Source organism: Strigops habroptila, chromosome 9, assembly GCF_004027225.2.
Source record: "Strigops habroptila isolate Jane chromosome 9, bStrHab1.2.pri, whole genome shotgun sequence".
NCBI lineage: Eukaryota > Metazoa > Chordata > Aves > Psittaciformes > Psittacidae > Strigops > Strigops habroptila.
Window position 1 is genome coordinate 31661651 of NC_044285.2, and position 21259 is coordinate 31682909.

General features: G+C 39.6%; 1 long non-coding RNA gene across 1 annotated transcript in view; it reads right to left on the reverse strand.

The window, feature by feature from the left end:
- Positions 1-534: 534 nt before the first annotated feature.
- Positions 535-21259, reverse strand: part of LOC115612842 — a 226327-nt gene continuing 205602 nt past the window's right edge. The window contains exons 2-3 of the long non-coding RNA XR_003993178.1: positions 12606-12690; positions 535-607 (exon numbers count right to left, since the gene is read on the reverse strand). This is a non-coding gene — a long non-coding RNA (uncharacterized LOC115612842). The remainder of the gene's footprint in view (positions 608-12605; positions 12691-21259) is intronic.

Below are 21259 nucleotides of genomic sequence, written 5' to 3' on the forward strand. Positions count from 1 at the left end.
TCATTGGCCTAAGGTAAGGTCTTATGAACCTTAAAAGGACTTCCTTTCTCAGCAGAGATGAATACAAGAAAGTTACAACTGGTCTCTCCTTTTCCCTGAAAAACCCCTCTGACTTCATGACAATTTTCATGAGAACACATAGATTTAGTTTGTTGTAGTAGTTGCCAACAGTCAAAGTATTCACTGGTGAGGTATGAAGAAATTTTCTGTAACTTGGCTTATTTAAAAGACCCAAATTAAACAAATAAACAAACAAAACCAACCACAAAAATCCTTCCATATTAAAAATAAAAATAAAAAAAGGATACTGATAAACTGATACTGATAATACAGGTACTTTTTTTTTTTTAAGAGTTCTCTAGAGGAAAAATAAAATACAAGCAGTTCCCCAATCAATTATGAATGTATGTTAAATCAGGTAGAAATTAAGTATTCATAGTCCTGCCTGAAAACAATGCATGTCTCGCTTAACTTTGTTCATGTGATTTCTACTTACAGCAACAGTGCAACGAACATCACCCACCACCGATGAGCCAGAGTATTACCACAGGACTTGAGAATTTCAACGGTTTTCTAGTACATGCCAGGTTCCCATTAGATATAGGGTCTAGAAAGGGGACAGAAGGTTAAATCTAGCAGCAATAATGTGAAAAAACAGCACCATTGCTTAAAGCAGCTCTTTACAGGCAATAAACTATCATAGGAGGGAGAATTTGAAAAGTGTTTTTACAATTGCTTTTTAACATTTTGTCTCTGAATTTTGGTTAGCACTCAAACAGTAGTTCACTAAATAAAGTTCATTCTTTAAGGCTGCTAAATGTTGAGCTTCTTATTAGTAATTATAAATACACAGAATGGACAGGTAGGACCTTTCTTGAAATCTCTGATCACCCCATTAATGCTATGGGAAAAAAAAATATAAACATGATCAAGTAAGGCAGGTGGTACTTAATGAGAAGAATGAAGTCTAACTTTTAAATGTGTTTATCAGATGCAGACAACGTATTAGAAAAATCTTAAACTTTCAGCTCTGAGAATTAGCTATGCTTTAACAGCATTCAGGGAAACAATGAACCAATGTAGAAGCTGTCTGTTCAGTCACCAAACGTTGATTCAGACTGAATGCATTCACCGCAATGTACCGAGCTACCAGCTGGGAATGAGTGGGAGTTCATTAACATACAGAGAAAGAAGCAAGCATGCTGGTGCATTGTATCATCTGTTTCACAGCTTCATATTTTACCTATAGGAATTGTGGCAAATGAATAACTTTTAGGGGACCTTAGCAACAATCAGCAGTCACACTCTGCCTACAAAGAAAACACAAATTGGTTTAGAATCACTTCTTAGCATATGCAGTGAAAACCATTACATGCTGTCAACACGTTCGAGTCACTGCACTAATGAGATGAGACAGGTTGTATGACAAAGCAAGCAGCGTGTTTCTCAGTGGTGAGAAGTAATGAGTCCATTGACCAGCACAGTGAACCTGAGTCCTTGGCTGTTCTCAAATTAAACACTCCCCTGGTTTGACAAGAAGCTCTTCTCTGCATTTAGGCTTTGTGGCAGTTTTTTAATCTATGTTTGGCTGAAACAGAGGGCATATTCTGACAGTTGGGGCAGAGATCACGTGCTTATCCACAGCAATGGGCTAGAAATATCTACCTACCTTTATAGGTCAATCAGCTTACACTAAAAAGTGTCAACGATGATCTTGTGTCTGCTTGATCAACCATCTTAGCTATATTCTCTATTATCAAACATCCAGCTTTAATAAAGAAAGCAGCCAACCAAAATTAGTAGGCAAGAAAAAAAAAATAAATGTCCTTGAAGATTGTGTCCTTTTCATACTGTGATTAATTAAGCAATTAAAAGTATGATTGGTCTTTTTACAGATGTCATAAGATATAGCAACTTCCCGTTATGCAGAATAAATTAAGAAAATATCTTCAGTCCTTTTATAAAGGACTAGAGCTGCAGGACAAAATGTTACATGCTTCTGAAATTGGAGAAGTTTTCTGTTCTCAAATATTACTGCAAAGCACGATGAGTCAGATGGACATGCCAAAGCTCTGGTCGTAAATATTTTGACTATTTCTATACTGTATCAGCAATTCATGTTGCTAGATCAATACACTTCAGCCCTAACGATTTTAACTCTTCAACATGGAGCTGCACTCCCACAAACTCTAGTGTCTTCTCATCAGCAAAACCTGTGTGGAAGTCAACAGGAGACTGCTTGCACATGTAAGCTTGTGACCCCAAATCTGATTCAATACAGCAGAGAATCAGACAAAAAAGCTAAGAAACTAGTATAAAGCAACAACAATAACAAAGCAGGACTTTTCCAACATAATAGATTTTATTTTTTTTATAGGACTGAACACTTAATTACAGCTGTCAGATATTCTCTCAGCTTTTGAAATGATAACGCAAATCTCCTGTCACTTAGCTATTAAACAAAGGGTCAGCAACCTTCACCTAACTTGAGATGCTTTAGGCTTTATCAGGAAAATCAAACTCTACTACTTTGTCCTGGCTGCTCTTGAGATATTTTGGAATTGTGACTTATCCCTCAGACCATGCAGAAACACAATTCTGTCAAGCTATCTTGGCCACTGACAGATAGGGTGAAGTATTTCAAGCTTTCTAAGTCACTCTTTTCTTGCCACTATCTGGTGCAATGACAGTATGTCTCTAGTATATCTTTTAATAAAGAGAACTATAATGAGAATAAGAGAAATGGAGTAATACGATCAATATTTTAAACAAAATTTCATGTCAATCCCACTCCTCTTCCTATGCCTACTGCAGCTTTGAGACGGAAAACAGTTATTCATTGGGAAGTTCATATTTATTTCTTCACCAGTTGATTTAGTGATGTCCCACTAGAGCTTTGAAAATGCTAATTAATAAATTTACCATGGGAAAGAACTTGTCTTTATTTCTGGCTTCCTACATAATTTGGCAATAATCAGTATTTCCAATAAGGCACAACTATTTACAAAAACCATGAGGAAGGACAGACTGAAAAAAATCTTCACCATCTATTGCTTTTTATAATTTTATTTTACAATAAGTGTTAAACAGTAAGTGCATTATACACTGAAAATCAATTATGAAGAAGCAAAAAATAACAGGTCATTAAAAAAAAAAAAATCAATGACAGACTTAGAATGAACACAATTAATCCATACAACCCACTTAATCCAAAAATGTCATGCAAAAAATTGACTGACCATTTTTAAGGTAGGTGGTAGCATATTAACAATATGGATGTGCCAAGTTTACTGGAAACAATTCACTTATCTGAAACAAGTGCTACTGTAGCCAGACTATCACTTAGCATGTCAAGCATCTATAACTATCTGATGCACTTAAATGGCTTAGGAAAATATACAGAGTGGAATAATCAATTTTCAGGCGCAGAGAAGCATTCACTGTGGACAGCATTTTACAGTCCTTATTGAAATGCATAGTTTTTCTATAGCTATTTGTATGGAAGAATATTTAGAACCTGTCTGAATGTACATAACAGGATTATCACTTAAAAGTCCACAGGGAGTCATAGCATAATATAGAGAAAACCTCACAAATACAAAACCAACATCTCCAGCTAGCTAGCTTCATGTGACACATTACAAGGTCCCACCATCAACACTGATTCTTCAGCTTCACTTAGACCACTACAAGTTTCTGGATATTTTATTTTGTGAGAGTAACAGTAGCATCTATTTCCTGGTCCTTGCAACCCTTAAGAGCAAATATTAATCTTTCCTCTTAAAAACATAGCACATTTCATCTCTCTATCCTGCAGTGCTTTATCACCACAAGAGACAGTTATCTGAAATTGCTGTAAAATAAATGACAGCTCTCTCAGCTCTTTTGTTAGTATGTCAGAGTAAAAGACAGTCCTCTGAGTATGGCTGAAGAACATATAGTTTTATTCTGCATACAGAGCTGGGAATCGACATGCAATTAAAGCAATCTAAAGTTTGCTGGATGATTTCAATACAGAAAGACTAAAATGCAAATAGAAAATAGAAAATGTTCTGTTCTGCATTTTAATACAAGCCACAATCCAAATTAGTTCATTAATACAATCTGTGAAACTTAACTTTGATCTGTATGTCACTAGAGAAAAGGATAGAAAAGAAAAGCTGTGATAAACAACTAGATGTCCTAGTTTTCCCTCCTTAAAGCTCTCTCAAGAAGAGGTCCCACCACTCCTTTGGAAGTTCTCTTCTTCCTAACACCTAGTCCATGGATCTGTTCCTAACCATAGATAAAAGGACAAGTTTCCATTAGGGTGCAATTAGGCATGCAACTCCATTACTATTAACAATGTAATGAAGAATAATAAGGCAGAAATAAGAACATTAACATTTTTTCAAGGTAACACATAATTCTTAATGGAAACTGTATGCCTTAATTCCCTATACTTGGTAATACAAATGTAGCTCATTTAGTCAGTTCATGAGGAGAAAAAGGACAAACCTAAAACAAAAAAGTGACCTCCATCCCACCCTGCCCACAGCTAACCAAAGGAAGGATGAAATGTTGGCCTTCTGAAAATCAGTGAGAATTTTTGTTTTGCTTTATTTGGGACAACTTCACCTCATGACTACTTATTTACTGATTTCAAATATTTTAGTAAGTACAGATTTACACACAAATCCATACTATCCAGAAACAAGCCAGAAATATGAAACTAATCTTGGTCATAGCTAAAATAAGATTTGATCCCACATCAAATGAAGAGTATGAGCATTTTTCTACTGACTTCAGGAGGGTCTGGATGGAGTCCATGTGGAGACTGCACACCGAGGAGGATTTCTATGCTAACCACTGTTTTCTTTGCCAGAGGAAGATAAAAACATATAAATGTATTTAAAATGATGACATTTTATCAATTTGAAAGCAAAACATCTAGTCTCCAGCTCTGGAGTAGAAAGGAAAACTTTAGTTTCTTTGTTATAACATCATTACAAAACATAGCATTTCTTTGTTATATACATCATGACAAAAAAAAGGCAAAACCAAAAAAACCCAAGAAACATAGAAACAAAACAAAACTACAAAACCCAAAACCCACAAACCCACCCAAAACCACAAACATCACCCAAAACACCTTGTTATTATTAAAAGAGGGAAGTTATTGTCTCTGTAATTATATTTTGGCTTATGCTTTTAATGTATTTCCTACCGCAAAAGGTATTAATTCACAGCAGCTGCTATGAACCACAAGTTGACAACCTAACCAGAAAGCTGACAAAATTCTTGATTAGTTGTGCCTGGTGACAGAGACAGCCATTCATCCAAGAAAATTAAACAAAGCACCTTCAATCCAACTCTGTAAGGGATTTTTGGTGTGAACTCCAGCTGACCTAATGAAAGATTTGATGTACAGGAAAATTCAGGAGGACAGAATTACAGGAGATGATATGCTGGATTAGGCCAACAGTCATAGATTTAACTGAGCATCAGCCAGAGGTCAGTAACAAAGCTTAAAAAATCAGGGTAAAACCAATAAAAGAGAATCATATGTCTGCTTCTAATCTCCTCTCTCACACAAATTAGTCAAAGGCTGGCTTGTTACAGGAAGCATGTAGACTTTTAACAGTTTTGAACCACACTCTCTTTTATGAAAAACTCCAGTTTGTATGGTTGCACAACCCTGTTCTTGCTCTTCCTATTAGTGGCCAAACCCTTTCTTGAATAGTGCCAAGCACTTGGCTTCAGTAATAGGAAACCATCTGTGTAAAGCTTACACAGAAAGCACAGGGGCCTTGTACTCCTGCTGCCACAAATATTTTTGAATCTCTGCCAAAAAAAGAGCTACACAACTAAAGCAAGTGCAGGTTGTACTACTTATTAACAGCGCTTTGGTTTTTTATTGTTTATTTTGCTTTTATCTAGTTTGCTTTGGCAAACTTGTTCATTACTCTTCCCTTCATTCACATACATAGCACGCTGAACGTATTCTGAAATGGCTTTTCTTTATACCATTTTTGTAGCAGGATATCAACTGTTTTATTAAAAGGCTTCCATTTCAGCATAAACCTCTGAAAATACTGTGAAAAATAAGCATGTGTCAATGTCAAAACGATTTTTTAAGGTTTTAACTATCTATTTCTTTTCTCCTTATGCTCTTTGCTGCCATGATGCTGAGGAATGCTAAATTGCCCTCTTGTACCGCTATGAAAACTGGAATCAGGCATCTCAGAGCTTTCCTTTTGAGCTGCAGAACTCTAAAATATGAAGGATGAATTCTCTGTCTATTATTCCATCTCTGCTGGAGACATGAGAGAAGATTACAACCATACAGCTGTGGATCACTTTAAAAATCTTCTGGCACATAGACTGCTGCATTTCAGTATTTCTTCTTAGGAAATACTTCTTTTATGTTCTCTGTGCATCAATGCCTGTCCTCTCCTTTATTTTTATCTTTTTTTTTTTTCTTTTTAATAAAAGGTAAAAGGCGAAGCCATTCATGACACAAGTTCCTTTAAAAGAAAAAAGAACAACTCCTCCCTTGCTTCAGCTTTACTTGTAGGAGTGCTGCATGTAGAACTTGTGTAATACTGAGGCGAGAAGATTACTGCTCTACTACATAAAGTGTGGTTAGGTAAAATCAGTCTGGATTCACTTCTTTAAAAAAAGAATGGCTTCTTAAACTGCTTTTACTGCCATCACTTCACAGGTCTGATTGTGCAAGGATAATACCCCTTCAGTTCTATCAGTACGTAGCTCAGAAGCAATACCCCAAGTGGCTTTCTGTATTTTCCTTTTTTTTTTTTTTTTCCTGATGGTACTTAATTGCCAAAGTATTAGGTGGCTCAATTCTCTGAAACAGTAAATTATTGAGACAAGGGAAACCTCTGACTAATTCACAGAGATTCAAGTCCTGCTTCTGTCAATATGGACAGCCATCTCAATTTCCTCTTGGCTTATAGCCAGGATGACTTTACCTAAGGTAAGCAAGTATAGTACTGGTTTTATTGCTTGTGTTTACAGTAAAATATCAATTGCTCAGGTAGGACACTGGTCAGCAACAGCCACAACTACAGGATTACCCTTTCAGGAACACAACAAAATAATGTTCCTTCACTGTGTACAAGATGGATGTGGGGACTTGCCTCCGCAGTGTGTCTGCCATAGCACAGACTTTAACGGCAGTTCAGCTCAAAGACTAGCAGCTGCCCTGCCTGGGGGTCTAGGCAAGGCTTCCTTATAGATGGAAGACCCACAGAGGCTGTAACAGCAACACTCAGGTCTCCCCTCTCTGCAGACTGGCAGTAAAGTAATCAGTATGAAAAAGAAAAGGCAAGCTTGAATCTTTAGGACAAGACAGTAAAATAAAACCAAAACCTCCAGGCTCCTCTGCACTCCTAACCCCAAATTACTACTTCCCACATCCATCCTAAATCAGAGCTCAGGCCTAGAGGTCTGCAATCCTCAAGATTCCTCTTGGCAGGTTTTTTGAAGACCACTCTCCTTGTTCCCATGTCATCTCTTGGCTTGCGAGGATGAGAACCTGTTTTGGAAGCCTACTCAACCACTTTGTCAGATCCCTTCCAATATTTTGGTTCTGGACCATTTCACTCCAGTGGCTTGTCACAATACATTAATTCTTTCTAACCAGACTGAAAAATACTTTTCACCAGCTCTGCTGGCAACACACACTTTTTCACAGCTTCTCACAGCTGTAGTTTAAATCACAAAGTGCCAGGTACCTGAGAGGCAGCCATGGTGCCACAGACACATGAAAATACACTGTGAGGAAGTACACAAAAAGCTAAAGAAAACTTATGAGTTTTGGATACTGTACTTGGACTGTGTGGGTGGCCTCCTCTACTGCGTTTGGTAACACGGAGAAATACTACACAACGTGTGTGTATAAGCTCACTCCCGTATGATATATCCTTCTAAATTATTTAGTCCCTGCTTGGAAAACAATCTGGTTCTAAATTCTTTAGAGTAAGCAGTCTGCTTGCCAAAGGGGAAAAAAAAACCACGTGGTACAGCAAACTGGAGGAAACACTTAAGTTATGCAATACTTTCAATGTGCCACACAAAGTGAAAATTATTTTTCTTAAAGACACAAGTAATTCTCCTTTACTCCTCAGTAGGAGTCTCAGGCAAAGCACCAAAAGCAAACTCAGATCTTTTCTTATCTACACAAAAATCTGAATTGTTTCTGAAATAGGGTTATCACTACACTGGACGTTGAGCCCTACCTAGATCCAGGGTCAGCTTATGCTACACATTATCATTAAAGAGCACAAACATGGTATCATGTTAATTTTGTAAAATATATTTGTTTGTCCTTGTTATGCATAGAGTTCTTGTTCTATTTGCCAAGCAATTACAGCTCTAAATCTCCACTATGCCTCATAACATTCACTTATCACTCGTAGAATCACTAAGTGCATAAAAAGCTTCAGAGAGTCTCAGTCTCCTTCCTTCTCTTTCTCTGCTTGGACATGCAATTTCCATTCCAAACTTCCTGCTTAATTTTCTGTTTGTCTCACAATTCACAGTGAATTTTTGGGAGGGAAATGTTTCAAAACCTGTTGCCTAATTAAATGGAAGTCAGTGATCAGATCCCTACATAAAGGTAGGGGCAGATGCAGCACCCTGAGAAAGGAGGGAGGAGAATAATGGATTGGACTGCAAGCTGTAGCTGTTTCACACGACCCAGATAGGTCTTGCCCCTTCCTGGCTATATCCAACAGACATATCCCTATTGGCAGCACTATATTAAGGGCGCATAAGGACAGGGATAACTGGGGAATGAGGAACATATTGCTCCCTCCCACAATTTCATTACTGTGTAAAATACTGAGCAAACTGAACATACCAAAAAAAAAAAAACAAAAAAACAAACATCATATTTTAACATTCCAAAAGGCCCTGATCATCATTCTTCAAGCTGAGGTAGCCCTACAGTCATCAGGTATAGTAACAGCCATATTGCACAGGGTCTCTAAACTCATATTATAAAAAGATGATTCTTATCCCAAAAGGATTGAAAGAGTACAATGAAAATTTAACTAGGCTGAGTGAACAGTATCCATTTGCATTACAAACAGCTTCCCTTAACATCATACATGCACATATACACATACACACACACATATATATAAAAATAAAAAAGCAGGGGTGATCTGTATTGAAGTTCTCATTGTTTCAACATTTGCTTTCAGCCTGTGATGCAAAAAATTAGTCTCAAGGTGTACACTTTACAGAAAAGCTCTAATCTCCATAAAATTGCGAGGATAATCAAAACAGTTCATCTACATGCAAAATGTAACCTAAGTGTTTTTCCATAGTCTGATGAGAGAGGCTGGGGTTTTGTCTTTTCTTCATTTTCTTCAGAATAAGACATAATTTCTCTTCATAAAATCTGTCTGGAACCTTCAAGCATCTGCAGCAAAGCTGCCTAACAACATAGATTCTGAGTTATGTTCTCCAGCGGTAGCTGTCACGGGTTTTCCAGAAGCTTGAACCATCTGTGCTACATGTAGAGTAGAATGCACTTGTTTTTAAGTGCAGAGTGAGAATATGGTAACTTTAAATATAAACCCAATTTCCACTTTTCCATTTCATACCATGACATAAGAGAATCATTGTACTTTGTCTTCATGATAACTTTAGTGACTTTCATATTAAATCATGGTTTATGCAGGATTGAAATACTGCTAACTAGTGGGCAGTCTAACTCTGAAGAGATTACTTCTGTAACAACGTGCTATTTTGAGACCTAGACTACAGGAATGGATGCAGAATATAGTAATTAAGGATTTGGTCCCAGCACAACCTCCCTGGAAGTGATAATCCAGGTTTCTAGTAGGAACAAGTGACCAGCTATTTAAGATTAAATCTTTCAGATCACCTATTCAAGAGTGCGAAGAATCCAATCAACATTCAGCTGCCTCCTCAGAATATAGCATCAAGAAGACTTTACATATTATGGATCCTGAACTGTTTTAGAAGACACAGGCAGGTATAAACACCATTGACAGAAGTGCTTGAAACATGTAAGTTTAGGTGACATATATCCCAGATAAAATGATAGCAGAGATGAGAAACAACTGCCTGCCTCTAGCATGCACTGCTCAAATAAAATCCTACCACCTCTTTCTATTTACACGTGACAAACCAGAACCAATGGAAAGGTCCCAGAGTACCTGGCATGCTTTGCTCTGTAGTGAGTGCCGTATTCCTGCAGGGCAGCCTGCGTAATTACTGCTTAAGCACTGCTTTTTTGCTGAGGGTTGACATTTGCAAGAAAAGTCACAGCTGCCAAAGGAAGAGTAACGATGCAGCCTTGTGGTAAACATAATGAACAAATATACAGAGGGGAAAGGGGAGGAATAACTGCAGAAGAGCACCACTGGAGAAGCTGGACACTGCTTCCAGATCCACAGTTTCCTGGGATTCAGGGATTCAGACAGATTATTCATTACAAATATTTACCTGGCAAGTGTTGGCATTTTCGTTTAAGATCTATACTGCTTGAGAAAATTCTTGACACAGAACGTATTTTTTACAATGTAAAATATTGATTTTCAGGTAAACTTGCCAGTGTGAAGGCTGAAACGGAAAACGTGAGTTACAGACAAGCCTTCTCAGGCCCTTCATTTTTTTATATAAAATACAACAGACTAAATCAATCTTTTTAGGTCAGGCTATTCTTTCATTTTTCTCTGACTAGAAATTAGATTAATTTTCTCAGCCAACAGAAATATTGAAAAATATTTCTGCTTTTAACAGAAAAAGCAGAAACATTTCTCTGACTCAGAGGTTTGCCAAGTCTTACAGGCTCAGACGCAATCTTCCTGAAAGGTTTGGCCTACTCAAATTAAATTTTATAATCATATGCTCCTCTGAAAGGTGGACTTGTGCTCCTCCATTTTCTAGAGCTCATATGTAAAGTTATGTTTTACTTTTGGAATTAACAAGAGCAGGAGATTTGTTTCATTAGGGAGGATATTTGCAATCCTGTTGAATATTTTACTTAGCAACAACTTTCCTTTCTGGCAACTTATAGGACAGAATCCATGCCATTATACTGAGAGCAGTTTAAGATAATACACCAACAAAACCTACCTACTTTCAACTCCCACATTCATACACACACATTCATACATACACACTTTGTACACATCGATTAGTTCATTTGCTTTCAGTGACATTGTCATATCACGAACTTGCTTAATCAAGGGGTCCTAGACCTGTTATCAAATCACAGACTATTCAAAGTGCATAATTTGCTGATTTGCACATAACAGAAATTACCATTCTGGACAGATCGGGGAACAGCTCTATGTGATATTGTAGCACATCATGTCCTTAACTCTGGGGGTCTGCCCCAGGTAGGTCATTCCTCAAGTTGTCAGTTGAAAAGTAACCAGTACACTTTACCATGTAACACTCAGTTGAAAGTATTTGAGATACGAGATACCAGAGTAGTTGCTGGCATCGTGCAGTTTCTTCAAAGCTAGAACCAAGCTGATTAGAGAGCTGATGGGTATTTTTTCAGCCAAAACAGGTAAAATTTTCAAAGAAAACAACAAGGACACACAGGGAAAGAAAAATTCCTATAAAAGTGAATAATATTTTCATACATAGGATTTCTGCAGCTGAGGATCCCTTTTCTACATTCCCTCAAACATTGTACATACCAATGTTGAAACCCAACAGCATACAAACATATAGTTACAAAGAAGCTAATAACAATGCTGCTGAGGCACATGATAGCGACAAGTTAGACCTATGGCTGGAGTATGTTTGAAAGCAGACAGATGATAGAGAAGAATAGCAGTAAGTTGCAATAAGTTCCAGCAGCAGCCTTGTGAGACTCATGCTGTTTGCTTTTATTCAGGTATATTGCTAAAACTCCCTTCAGGAAGAATATAAACATGAAATTACTTTGAGTCATTCCATCCTGACCAGAGACAGCTAGCAAGAGCTCCAAAAGCTCAGAAGCTGTGCATGACAAGAGGGGTGGAGAAGATAAAAAGTTTCTGTTAATTTATGTTTCCTCCAAGAAGAATGGAACTCTTCTGCCAGCATGATGTGATGGAAACTTAATCTCTCTTGATTTGATTACTCCTTTGATTTCACAATGGGTGGGACCCTCCTGTCAGCAAAGTCAACAGGAATTTGCAGTGTGACGGTAATATGCTTTATCCTGTTCATTTGAGACCATTCCTTTAAGTCACAAGGTGTTCCACTTTTTATTAAACAAAATTAATACTGCTTTTTTTTTTATAACAGATGTTACACAAAATATCATCAGTCTCACTGATTCCAACTGGTAAGTACTGACATATTTGCCAAAACAGTGCATAGTTGACAGACAAGAAAATGATTTCATTTTTTTCTACTCAAAAAGTAGAAAGATTCTAATCCCTTCATTGAAACCAGAAACAATGGACTCAATTTCCTTTTACAGGTTGGGTGGGGTTTTTTCCCCCTAAATTCTACACACATACACACATTTATTTATACTAATATTCTTCAGTGCATACCTGACAACCTTCTTTGGACTCCGTTCAAAGGCAGACATAACCCAGGGTTAGTACTAGTAGTCTTACCTTTGCTGTCTTGTCTTCTTTTCAAAATCATCAGCATATGTGACTTGCACTGGATTAGCTAACAAGTTATGCCACCAACTGCACTCTGCAAAAATAAAAGCATTTGGTAACTTCAGAGCTGTGACAGAATTCTCCTTTCTTCCAACACTTTCCCAACACTTTGCAATTATAGAGATTAAAAGTTCTACAGTTCCATGATAAAGATGAGCAGCAAAAAAAAAAACACCCCAAATTTCTCCTCAGCCTGTTAGATTCAGTGTTTCAATAGCTGTCATACAGTAGCTGCTTGTACTTAAAGTCCCCAGGTACCCTCCAGCCTCTACTTTGCTTAAATGAAGACATGGCAAGATGAAAAACCAAACCAAATATATGGCAGGTCTGGTTCTGTCTGATCTGTAATTCAGAGCAGTTTGTATTTCCCAAGATATGCTATGTATCAGGCCACAAAAGGATATTTTTATTAGTTTTTGAATTTCAGCTTTACGTCATTATTCCTTACATTAAATCCAGCATGCATTTTTACTCACGCATCAACCTTCATCTATATTCCATTTATGTTTTGACAAGACTAGGGATATTACTTTCTCTTGCTTTTCTGCTTGATTATTAGACTTACACGACTTACACTGATATTCATCAGCAAAGCTGAAGAAGCTACTCAGCCTTTTGTTAGGCATCTGTGTTACTGTTTTATGTACTAGCTTATAGGTAATACAATTACATTACAATTCCAGCCCTATGTTTATTTGATCAAATCTGTTTGCAAATGGAAATACTACATTCAAGATGCCTTAAAATAAATCATCTCCATAGATCTGCAGATAGTATATTACTCATGAGGAAGGTTTCTGTATTGTTATTAATATTAATAGCTACTCAGTTCTTCCAGGTACTCATTTTACTTAATACTTTCAAGACGATACATGTAATATCTCCCACTCAAACATATGAATGGATTAATTGTACAACAGCCTTCTGCAGCATTGCTCTTCTGGAAAGGACAAACACAGTCCTAGTACCAGGCTCCAGCTCAGTTTAAATTAAAGCATACCTATTCTGATTCCAAACTGTAGCTTTATTATAAAATAGTGATCAGTAATAATAAAGGTAACAAAGCCTGAATTAAAACACAACTGCATAAAACATTGCCTTCATATAGTTTAACCACACACTTCTTTATGCTTTAGAAACCATGAATTACTTCTCTCACAAGCAATAGCGTTTAACAGTCCCATGAAACAAATGTGGAAAATTACAGCAGTGCAGTAAAAGAGCCATATCATATGAATGTCAAAAAAAAGCAGTTATTTGAAATACAAAACATGTGATTAATGTCTTATGAAGCTAATACAGCTTTGACTTCAGATCAGATTCCTACGGAAGTCCAGGACCATTTCACACTAAAAAGTTCCATCTTTATACCTGTACATTTAGCAGATTTGGAGGATGAGGTAGAGTGATGCAGACTGTATTTGGAAGACATAGACCAGCAGGTACTGCCTTACAGAGCCTCGCCCTCATACTTGCACAACGCCAGTTTTTTCTGAGACTGTCTTCTAGTTGGAGAGCATTTTCTGTACAGACAACACCCATAACAACCACCTACATTTGACAGCAATATTTCTTATGTATCAGAACATATCTAGAATATGACCTTTCAGGAACATTCTGGACAAATAGATTTCCCTCCATCTTCTGCACATGAATGAAATTTAGAATCATAGAATCATAGAACAGTTAGGGTTGAAAAGGACCTTAAGATCATCTAGTTCCAACTCCCTTGCCATGGGCAGGGACACCTCACACTAAAGCATGTCACCCACGACCCCATCCAGCCTGGCCTTGAACACCACCAGGGATGGAGCACTTACGACTTCCCTGGGCAACCCGTTCCAGTGCTTCACCACCCTCACTGTAAAGAAGTTCTTCCTTATATCTAATCTAAACTTCCCCTGTTGAAGTTTAAACCCACTTCCCCTTGTCCTATCACTACAGTCCCTAAGGAAGAGTCCCTCCCCAGCATCCTTATAGACCCCCTTCAGATACTGGAAGGCTGCTAGGAGGTCTCCATGCAGCCTTCTCTTCTCCAGGCTGAACAGCCCCAACTCTCTCAGCCTGTCTTTGTACGGGAGGTGCTCCAGCCCTCTTATCATCCTCATGGCCCTCCTCTGCATTTGCTCCACCAGCTCCATGCCCTTCTTCTGTTGAGGACACCAGAACTGTACGCAGTACTCCAAGTGAGGTCTCACGAGAGCAGAGTAGAGGGGCAGAATCACCTCCTTTGACCTGCTGGTCACACTTCTTTTGATGCAGCCCAGGATACAGTTGGCTTTCTGGGCTGCAAGTGCACACTGAAGCCGGCTCATGCTAAGTTTCTCATCAACCAACACCCCAAGTCCTTCTCTCCAGGGCTGCTCTGAATCTCTTCTCCACCCAACCTGTAGCTGTGCCTGGGATTGCCCTGACCCAGGTGCAGGACCTTACACTTGTCTTGGTTAAACTTCATAAGGTTGGCATCAGCCCACCTCACAAGCGTGTCAAGGTCCCTCTGGATGGCATCCCTTCCCTCCAGTGTATCAACCAAACCACCCAGCTTGGTGTCGTCGGTAAACTTGCCGAGGGCGCACTCAATCCCACTGTCCATGTTGCTGACAAAGATGTTGAACAATTTAGCTTATACCTCTTTTATAACTGATACCACCACCTCCCCCTCTCACAAAAAAAAAAACCCTAAACAAACAAAAAACCCACAAAAAACCAAACAAAAAACCAAACCCGAAAACAGATTACAGAAAAGAGTATTTTATGACACTACAACCCTTCTTTTTGTTTCCCTTTCCAGGGCAAAGATATCTCATGCTTCTTATCTTCTTCCCAAACAAGATATACAAGAACTGTTTCAGAGGAACTCAAATCAAGTAAGTTAAGTTGATTAGTGCTGTTCTGCTTCCACGAAGTAGATAAAAAACACGAATAATAAAAGCTGCTGTTAATGTTTCTATGTGAAGTTACTACCAAGGATGAGCTGTGCCTGAATCTAGTATGCAGGGAGATACTCTTTGTTTGCTCATTGGCTTGGAAAAATATTAATGAAATTACTTGGGTTTAACAGAGAAAAAAATTGAGGCTTTTTTCAGTCTGGGAGCAACTCGCATCATTAAGTATTTCCTACACTATGTGTTACACCTGGCAGTATCTCCTTGAAGAGCTATAAAAGAGAGTTGCTTGTACAACTTGGAAAGGAGGCAATTTACTGAAATTAGGTAATTCACCATTTGGGAAAAAGAGCTCTGTGCTCTCCTTGGAAAACCCTACAGTACCTCTAATGAAAGGCAAGGACATTCTTTGCCTTGTGTTGCTCATTAGCCAAATTGCGGAGACAGCTATTTATTTGGTGAAATTGAAGAGCAGCTAAACTAGATCTCACAGCTCTGTGCTGTTTCTTCCAGTATGCTGCTCCTGACTGTAACTAATACTAGATGTTTCAAAGAAAGGTAGGATATCCCCAGGTGACCATGTAGCAGATGATGTTTTAGCAGCCTGTACATAAAGAAGGATCTTCTCCAGACCAGCAGCATGATGATTTTACAACAGTTATTGACAGACCTCAAACCAAAAAACTTCCAAGTGGAAGAAGACTTTTTTGTTTGTTTTGGTTTGCTTTACTTTCTGCCATAGCTAAACCTTTTGCAGGAAAACTTGCAGTTTTAAGTTTCAGTGGTAGAATAAGAGCTGTTTGCAATAGCTTCCTTCCCAGAGATTGCTTCTAAATTCCATCTGTTTCTCTTAAAGCTTGGCTTACTTCCAGCGGGCACAGCCCCAGTGCCTTTGGAGAGAAACCGAGAGGGGTCGACATAGACACCCTCGCCCTGCTCTCCTGCCTCCACACCACACCAGGGACCACAGGTGGGCCCACAGCATGGGACTGCAGCCAAGGAAAACCCCTTTCTTTCGGCCTAAGGACTATGCAGTGCCGAAACACCCCTGCAGCTTCAGAGGAGCAGTACTGCTGGGGAGTAGCCAGGGATCCTGCAAGCTGCCAGCACTGTGGGCAAGAGAAAAAGAGGAGACTTAAAACACTCCTAGCCTTCCCAGCGAAATCTAAGCCCAGTTTTGAGATACAGCTCCAGCTGTCTGTTACTAACAAACATCACCAACGTGCTATTATCTGACCTGAATGTTCCTAGCACTTCTCAGCTTCCTTTCAGACTCTCATTTTAAATAAAGCCCTGCAGTATCATGATTTGTCTGACCAGGAATCTAGTCCCATTTTGGTTTTGAGAAGTCCATTTCCCTTCTGCGAATATTCTTCTTACTTCACTTTAAACATAAAACTGGAATCGATCCTGAGAAAGTTGCCGAATGTTTTCTTTTTAGTAGCCTATCGCTTTTCCATGATTTTTCTGACTTAACAGCAACAGCAGGTTTTACAACTGCATGATCTTCACAAGAAGCAAAAGCTGTAAAGGCTAATTTACCAATTACCCATCATTCACACACCTTTGCTGGTGAGGCAAAGCCAATACCAGTTTTCATGACAATCGCTACCTCCACGATCACTTACACTTCCTCTGGCAACCTTCTCACTGAATTGCAAGGCACTATGATACACGTGAAGAGCATTGGAGAATATAATTTTCAGTCCTGTAAGGAGGCTTTCAAATATTATCAGCTTAGTATCCCAAAAGTGTAATTTTATTTGCAATAGTTAATGTATTATTACACGGATGCTTTGCATGCATTATAGCTGAATTTGCTTAAAACTGCGTCCTATGCTCCCTGGTGTAGAAGACCAAAATGACCCTCACGACACAGTACTGACAGAAATGTTTTCATGTTTTAGGTAAAAATAATCTGTGTGCAAAATGTCTACTACATAAATCACCAGTTATATATATGCCAAACATGGAATTCACTCAGAATTATTATGCTTCTTATATCTTAACTTTACATTAAGCATAATTCCTTTTACACCCTGATCTGAGTTAAAACTCGAAATTCTCATTTTACAAGCAGATGCAGCAGCACGCATATTTCATTCTGCCAATTCAGAATATATGCTACATCCTGTGGCATACTATTTGACTTCTCAGTGTCAGCATGAATGACTACCCATAGGAAAATTTTAAAATCTCAACTTCTTCATCACTCAAGTGATGAAGACAACATTCACCTACAGCTCACTTAAGTTTGGAGGGTGCAAGGAATTTTGACATACTGATACTAGCAGCTCTCTACAAAGGGAAGCAAAATGAGTATCACTTATTCGCCTTAAGGCTTCGGTAGAACCTAAATACCTCCACTAAGAGCAAAATGATCTGGTCTGAAGTTTGAGAACTCCATTTGCTATGCTTCACATCTGTGCAGCTCCAGACTTCTGGATGAGACTTAAACAATCCCAGGCATTATGAATCCTTGAATGCCTTGCTACCTCAATCAGACTGGATTTCCCTTTATAGACAGATCCTCAAGTCTTAAGCTCTGTGTCTTTAGAGAAGCTGACTAAACCATCTCCAGTTATAAAAAAGGGAAGGGAAATAAAGAAATAAAAGCCCCAAGGATCAGTTAGCTTAACTTCACAATTCTCACAATTACCTTTTTCCATTGAGATCCCATATTTTAAGTTTGTATTTCTTAGTATGCCTCCTGATACTTGAATTCCCCTCATCAGAAATAAATTATGTGTTATACATGAAGGGAACCAGGTATAGTTCTACTCAATCTTGTTCTATGTAAAGTTTTCAAAGTACCTGGGTCTTGCAAACTCCATCTCAAACTGCTTAAGGAGCTGACACCACTACCTTCAAAAATTTGTGAAGGGCGAACACAGTAAAAAGACCATAAAAGAGTACATGTAGCATTTATCTACAAACCTGATAAGGGAATGGAGCACTAGAATAGGTGTCTTGAAGAGTTAGGAGGTTTTCAGGGTTAGGTTTCTGATCTCTACTAATATATAGGCTTCTGCTCAGACTTTTCCAAAAGCTGAGGTGTACGTTGTGTCTCTCTTCTATTTAGATTTTCTGAACCCCAATAAATTGTGCGATCTCACATTGCAGTCTTCCTCTCAATTTCTAGACTCCCTGACAAATGGGCTATCACATTACTCAATTAAAATACAGAAGTCATCCTCTTCTAGTCAACTGATTTTGTATGACATGTGGGTATTTAATATCTTTAAGAGCATTCAACAGCTTAGGCTTACAAGAAGTCTGCCAACAGGTCACAGAATTATTAGAATAGAGACAGTCATATTCACACTGAGGAGAATAAAATGCACTTAATGTCATTATGAAAAGAAGCTAAAACCCAAAGTTTTCCCATGTCAGGGAAAGAAACTAAGACCTGAGGATATACTCAGCCACTTCCGCCTCACCTTTGCAGTTTGAAGCAATTGCCACAGACACTGCTTCACACTCATGATATATCAGAAACATAGATCAACTCTGTTTTCCCAACTCCTTACTAAAGCAAACTACTTCCCTCGATTGTGTGGAAGACAACTTCCTCTTTCAAGTAATAGAGGAGCCGACAAGGAGAGGTGCCATGCTTGACCTCATGCTCACCAACAGGGAGGGACTGGTTGGAAATGTGACGCTCCAGGGCAGCCTTGGCTCTAGTGATCACGAGATGGTTGAGTGTGAGATCCTCAGGACAGTGAGAAGAGCATGCAGCAAGCTCACTGCCCTGGACTTCAAGAAAGCAGACTTTGGCCTCTTCAGGAACCTCCTTAGTAATGTTCCATGGGATATAGTCCTAGAAGGCAGGGGGCCCAAGACTGCTGGTTGATATTCAAGGATCACCTGCTAGGTGCTCAGGAGTGTTGCATCCTGACTAGAAGAAAGTGCAGCAGGAGGGCCAGGAGACCTCCATGGATGGACAAGGAGCTGCTGAGGAAACTTAGAGGGAAAACAGAAGCTTATAGAAGGTGGAAGTGAGGACAGGCGGCCTGGGAAGAATATAGGAGCATTGCCCGGGAAGCTAGGGATCAGGTTAGGAAAGCTAAGGCCCAGCTAGAATTAAATCTGGCAAGGGATGTGAAAGATAACAGGAAAGGATTTTATAGATAAGTAGCAAATAAAACACAGACTAGGGACAAAATGGGCCCTCTCCGGAAGCTATCGAGAGAACTGGCTACCATGGATTTGGAGAAGGCTGAGGTTCTTAATGACTTCTTTGCCTCAGTCTTCACCAGCAAATGCTCAGACCACACCACCCAAGTCTTGGAAAGCAGATGCAGGGACTGTGAGAATGAAGACCTTAGGCCCACTGTAGGAAAGAATCAGGTTCGAGACCGTCTTAAGAACCTGAACGTGCACAAGTCCATGGGACCTGATGAAATCCATCCACAGGTCCTGAAGGAGCTGGCGAATGAAGTTGCTAAGCCACTGTCCATCATATTTGAAAAATCATGGCAGTCAGGTGAAGTTCCTGATGACTGGAAGAAGTGTAATATAACCCCCATTTTCAAGAAGGGGAACACGGAAGACCCGGGAAACTAGAGACCAGTCAGCCTCACCTCTGTGCCTGGCAAAATCTTGGAACAGTTTCTCCTGGAAAACATGCTAAAGCACATGAAAAACAACGAGGCGGTTGGTGGCAGCCAACATGGCTTCACTAAGGGGAAGTCCTGCCTGACCAATTTGGTGGCCTTCTATGATGGAGCCACGGAACTGATGGACAGGGGTAGAGCAGCTGACATCATCTACCTGGACTTGTGCAAAGCATTCGACAGTGTCCCGCACAACACCCTTGTCTCTAAATTGGAGAGACATCAATTTGATAGATGGACCACTCGGTGGACAAAAAACTGGCTCGATGGCTGCATGCAAAGAGTTGTGGTCAGCAGCTCAATGTCCAGTTGGAAAACTGTAACAAGTGGTGTCCCTCAGGGATCGGTGTTGGGACCTGTCCTGTTCAACATCCTTGTCGGCGACACGGACAGTGGGATTGAGTGCGCCCTCAGCAAGTTTGCTGACGACACCAAGCTGGGTGGTTTGGTTGATACACTGGAGGGAAGAGATGCCATCCAGAGGGACCTTGACACGCTTGTGAGGTGGGCTGATGCCAACCTCATGAAGTTCAACCAAGCCAAGTGCAAGGTCCTACACCTGGGTCAGGGCAATCCCAGGCACTGCTACAGGTTGGGTGGAGAAGAGATTCAGAGCAGCCCTGTAGAGAAGGACTTGGGGATGTTGGTTGACGAGAAGCTTAACATGAGCCGGCTTCAGTGTGCACTTGCAGCCCAGAAAGCCAACCGTATCCTGGGCTGTATCAAAAGAAGTGTGACCAGCAGGTCAAAGGAGGTGATCCTGCCCCTCTACTCTGCTCTCGTGAGACCTCACTTCGAGTACTGCGTACAGTTCTGGTGTCCTCAACATAAGAAGGACATGGAGCTGGTGGAGCAAGTGCAGAGGAGGGCCACGAGGATGATAAGAGGGCTGGAGCACCTCCCGTATGAAGACAGGCTGAGAGAGTTGGGGCTGTTCAGCCTGGAGAAGAGAAGGCTGCGTGGAGACCTCATACCAGCCTTCCAGTATGTGAGGGGGGTCTATAAGGATGCTGGGGAGGGACTCTTCCTTAGGGACTGTAGTGGTACGACAAGGGGTGATGGGTTCAAACTTAAACAGGGGAAGTTTAGATTAGATATAAGG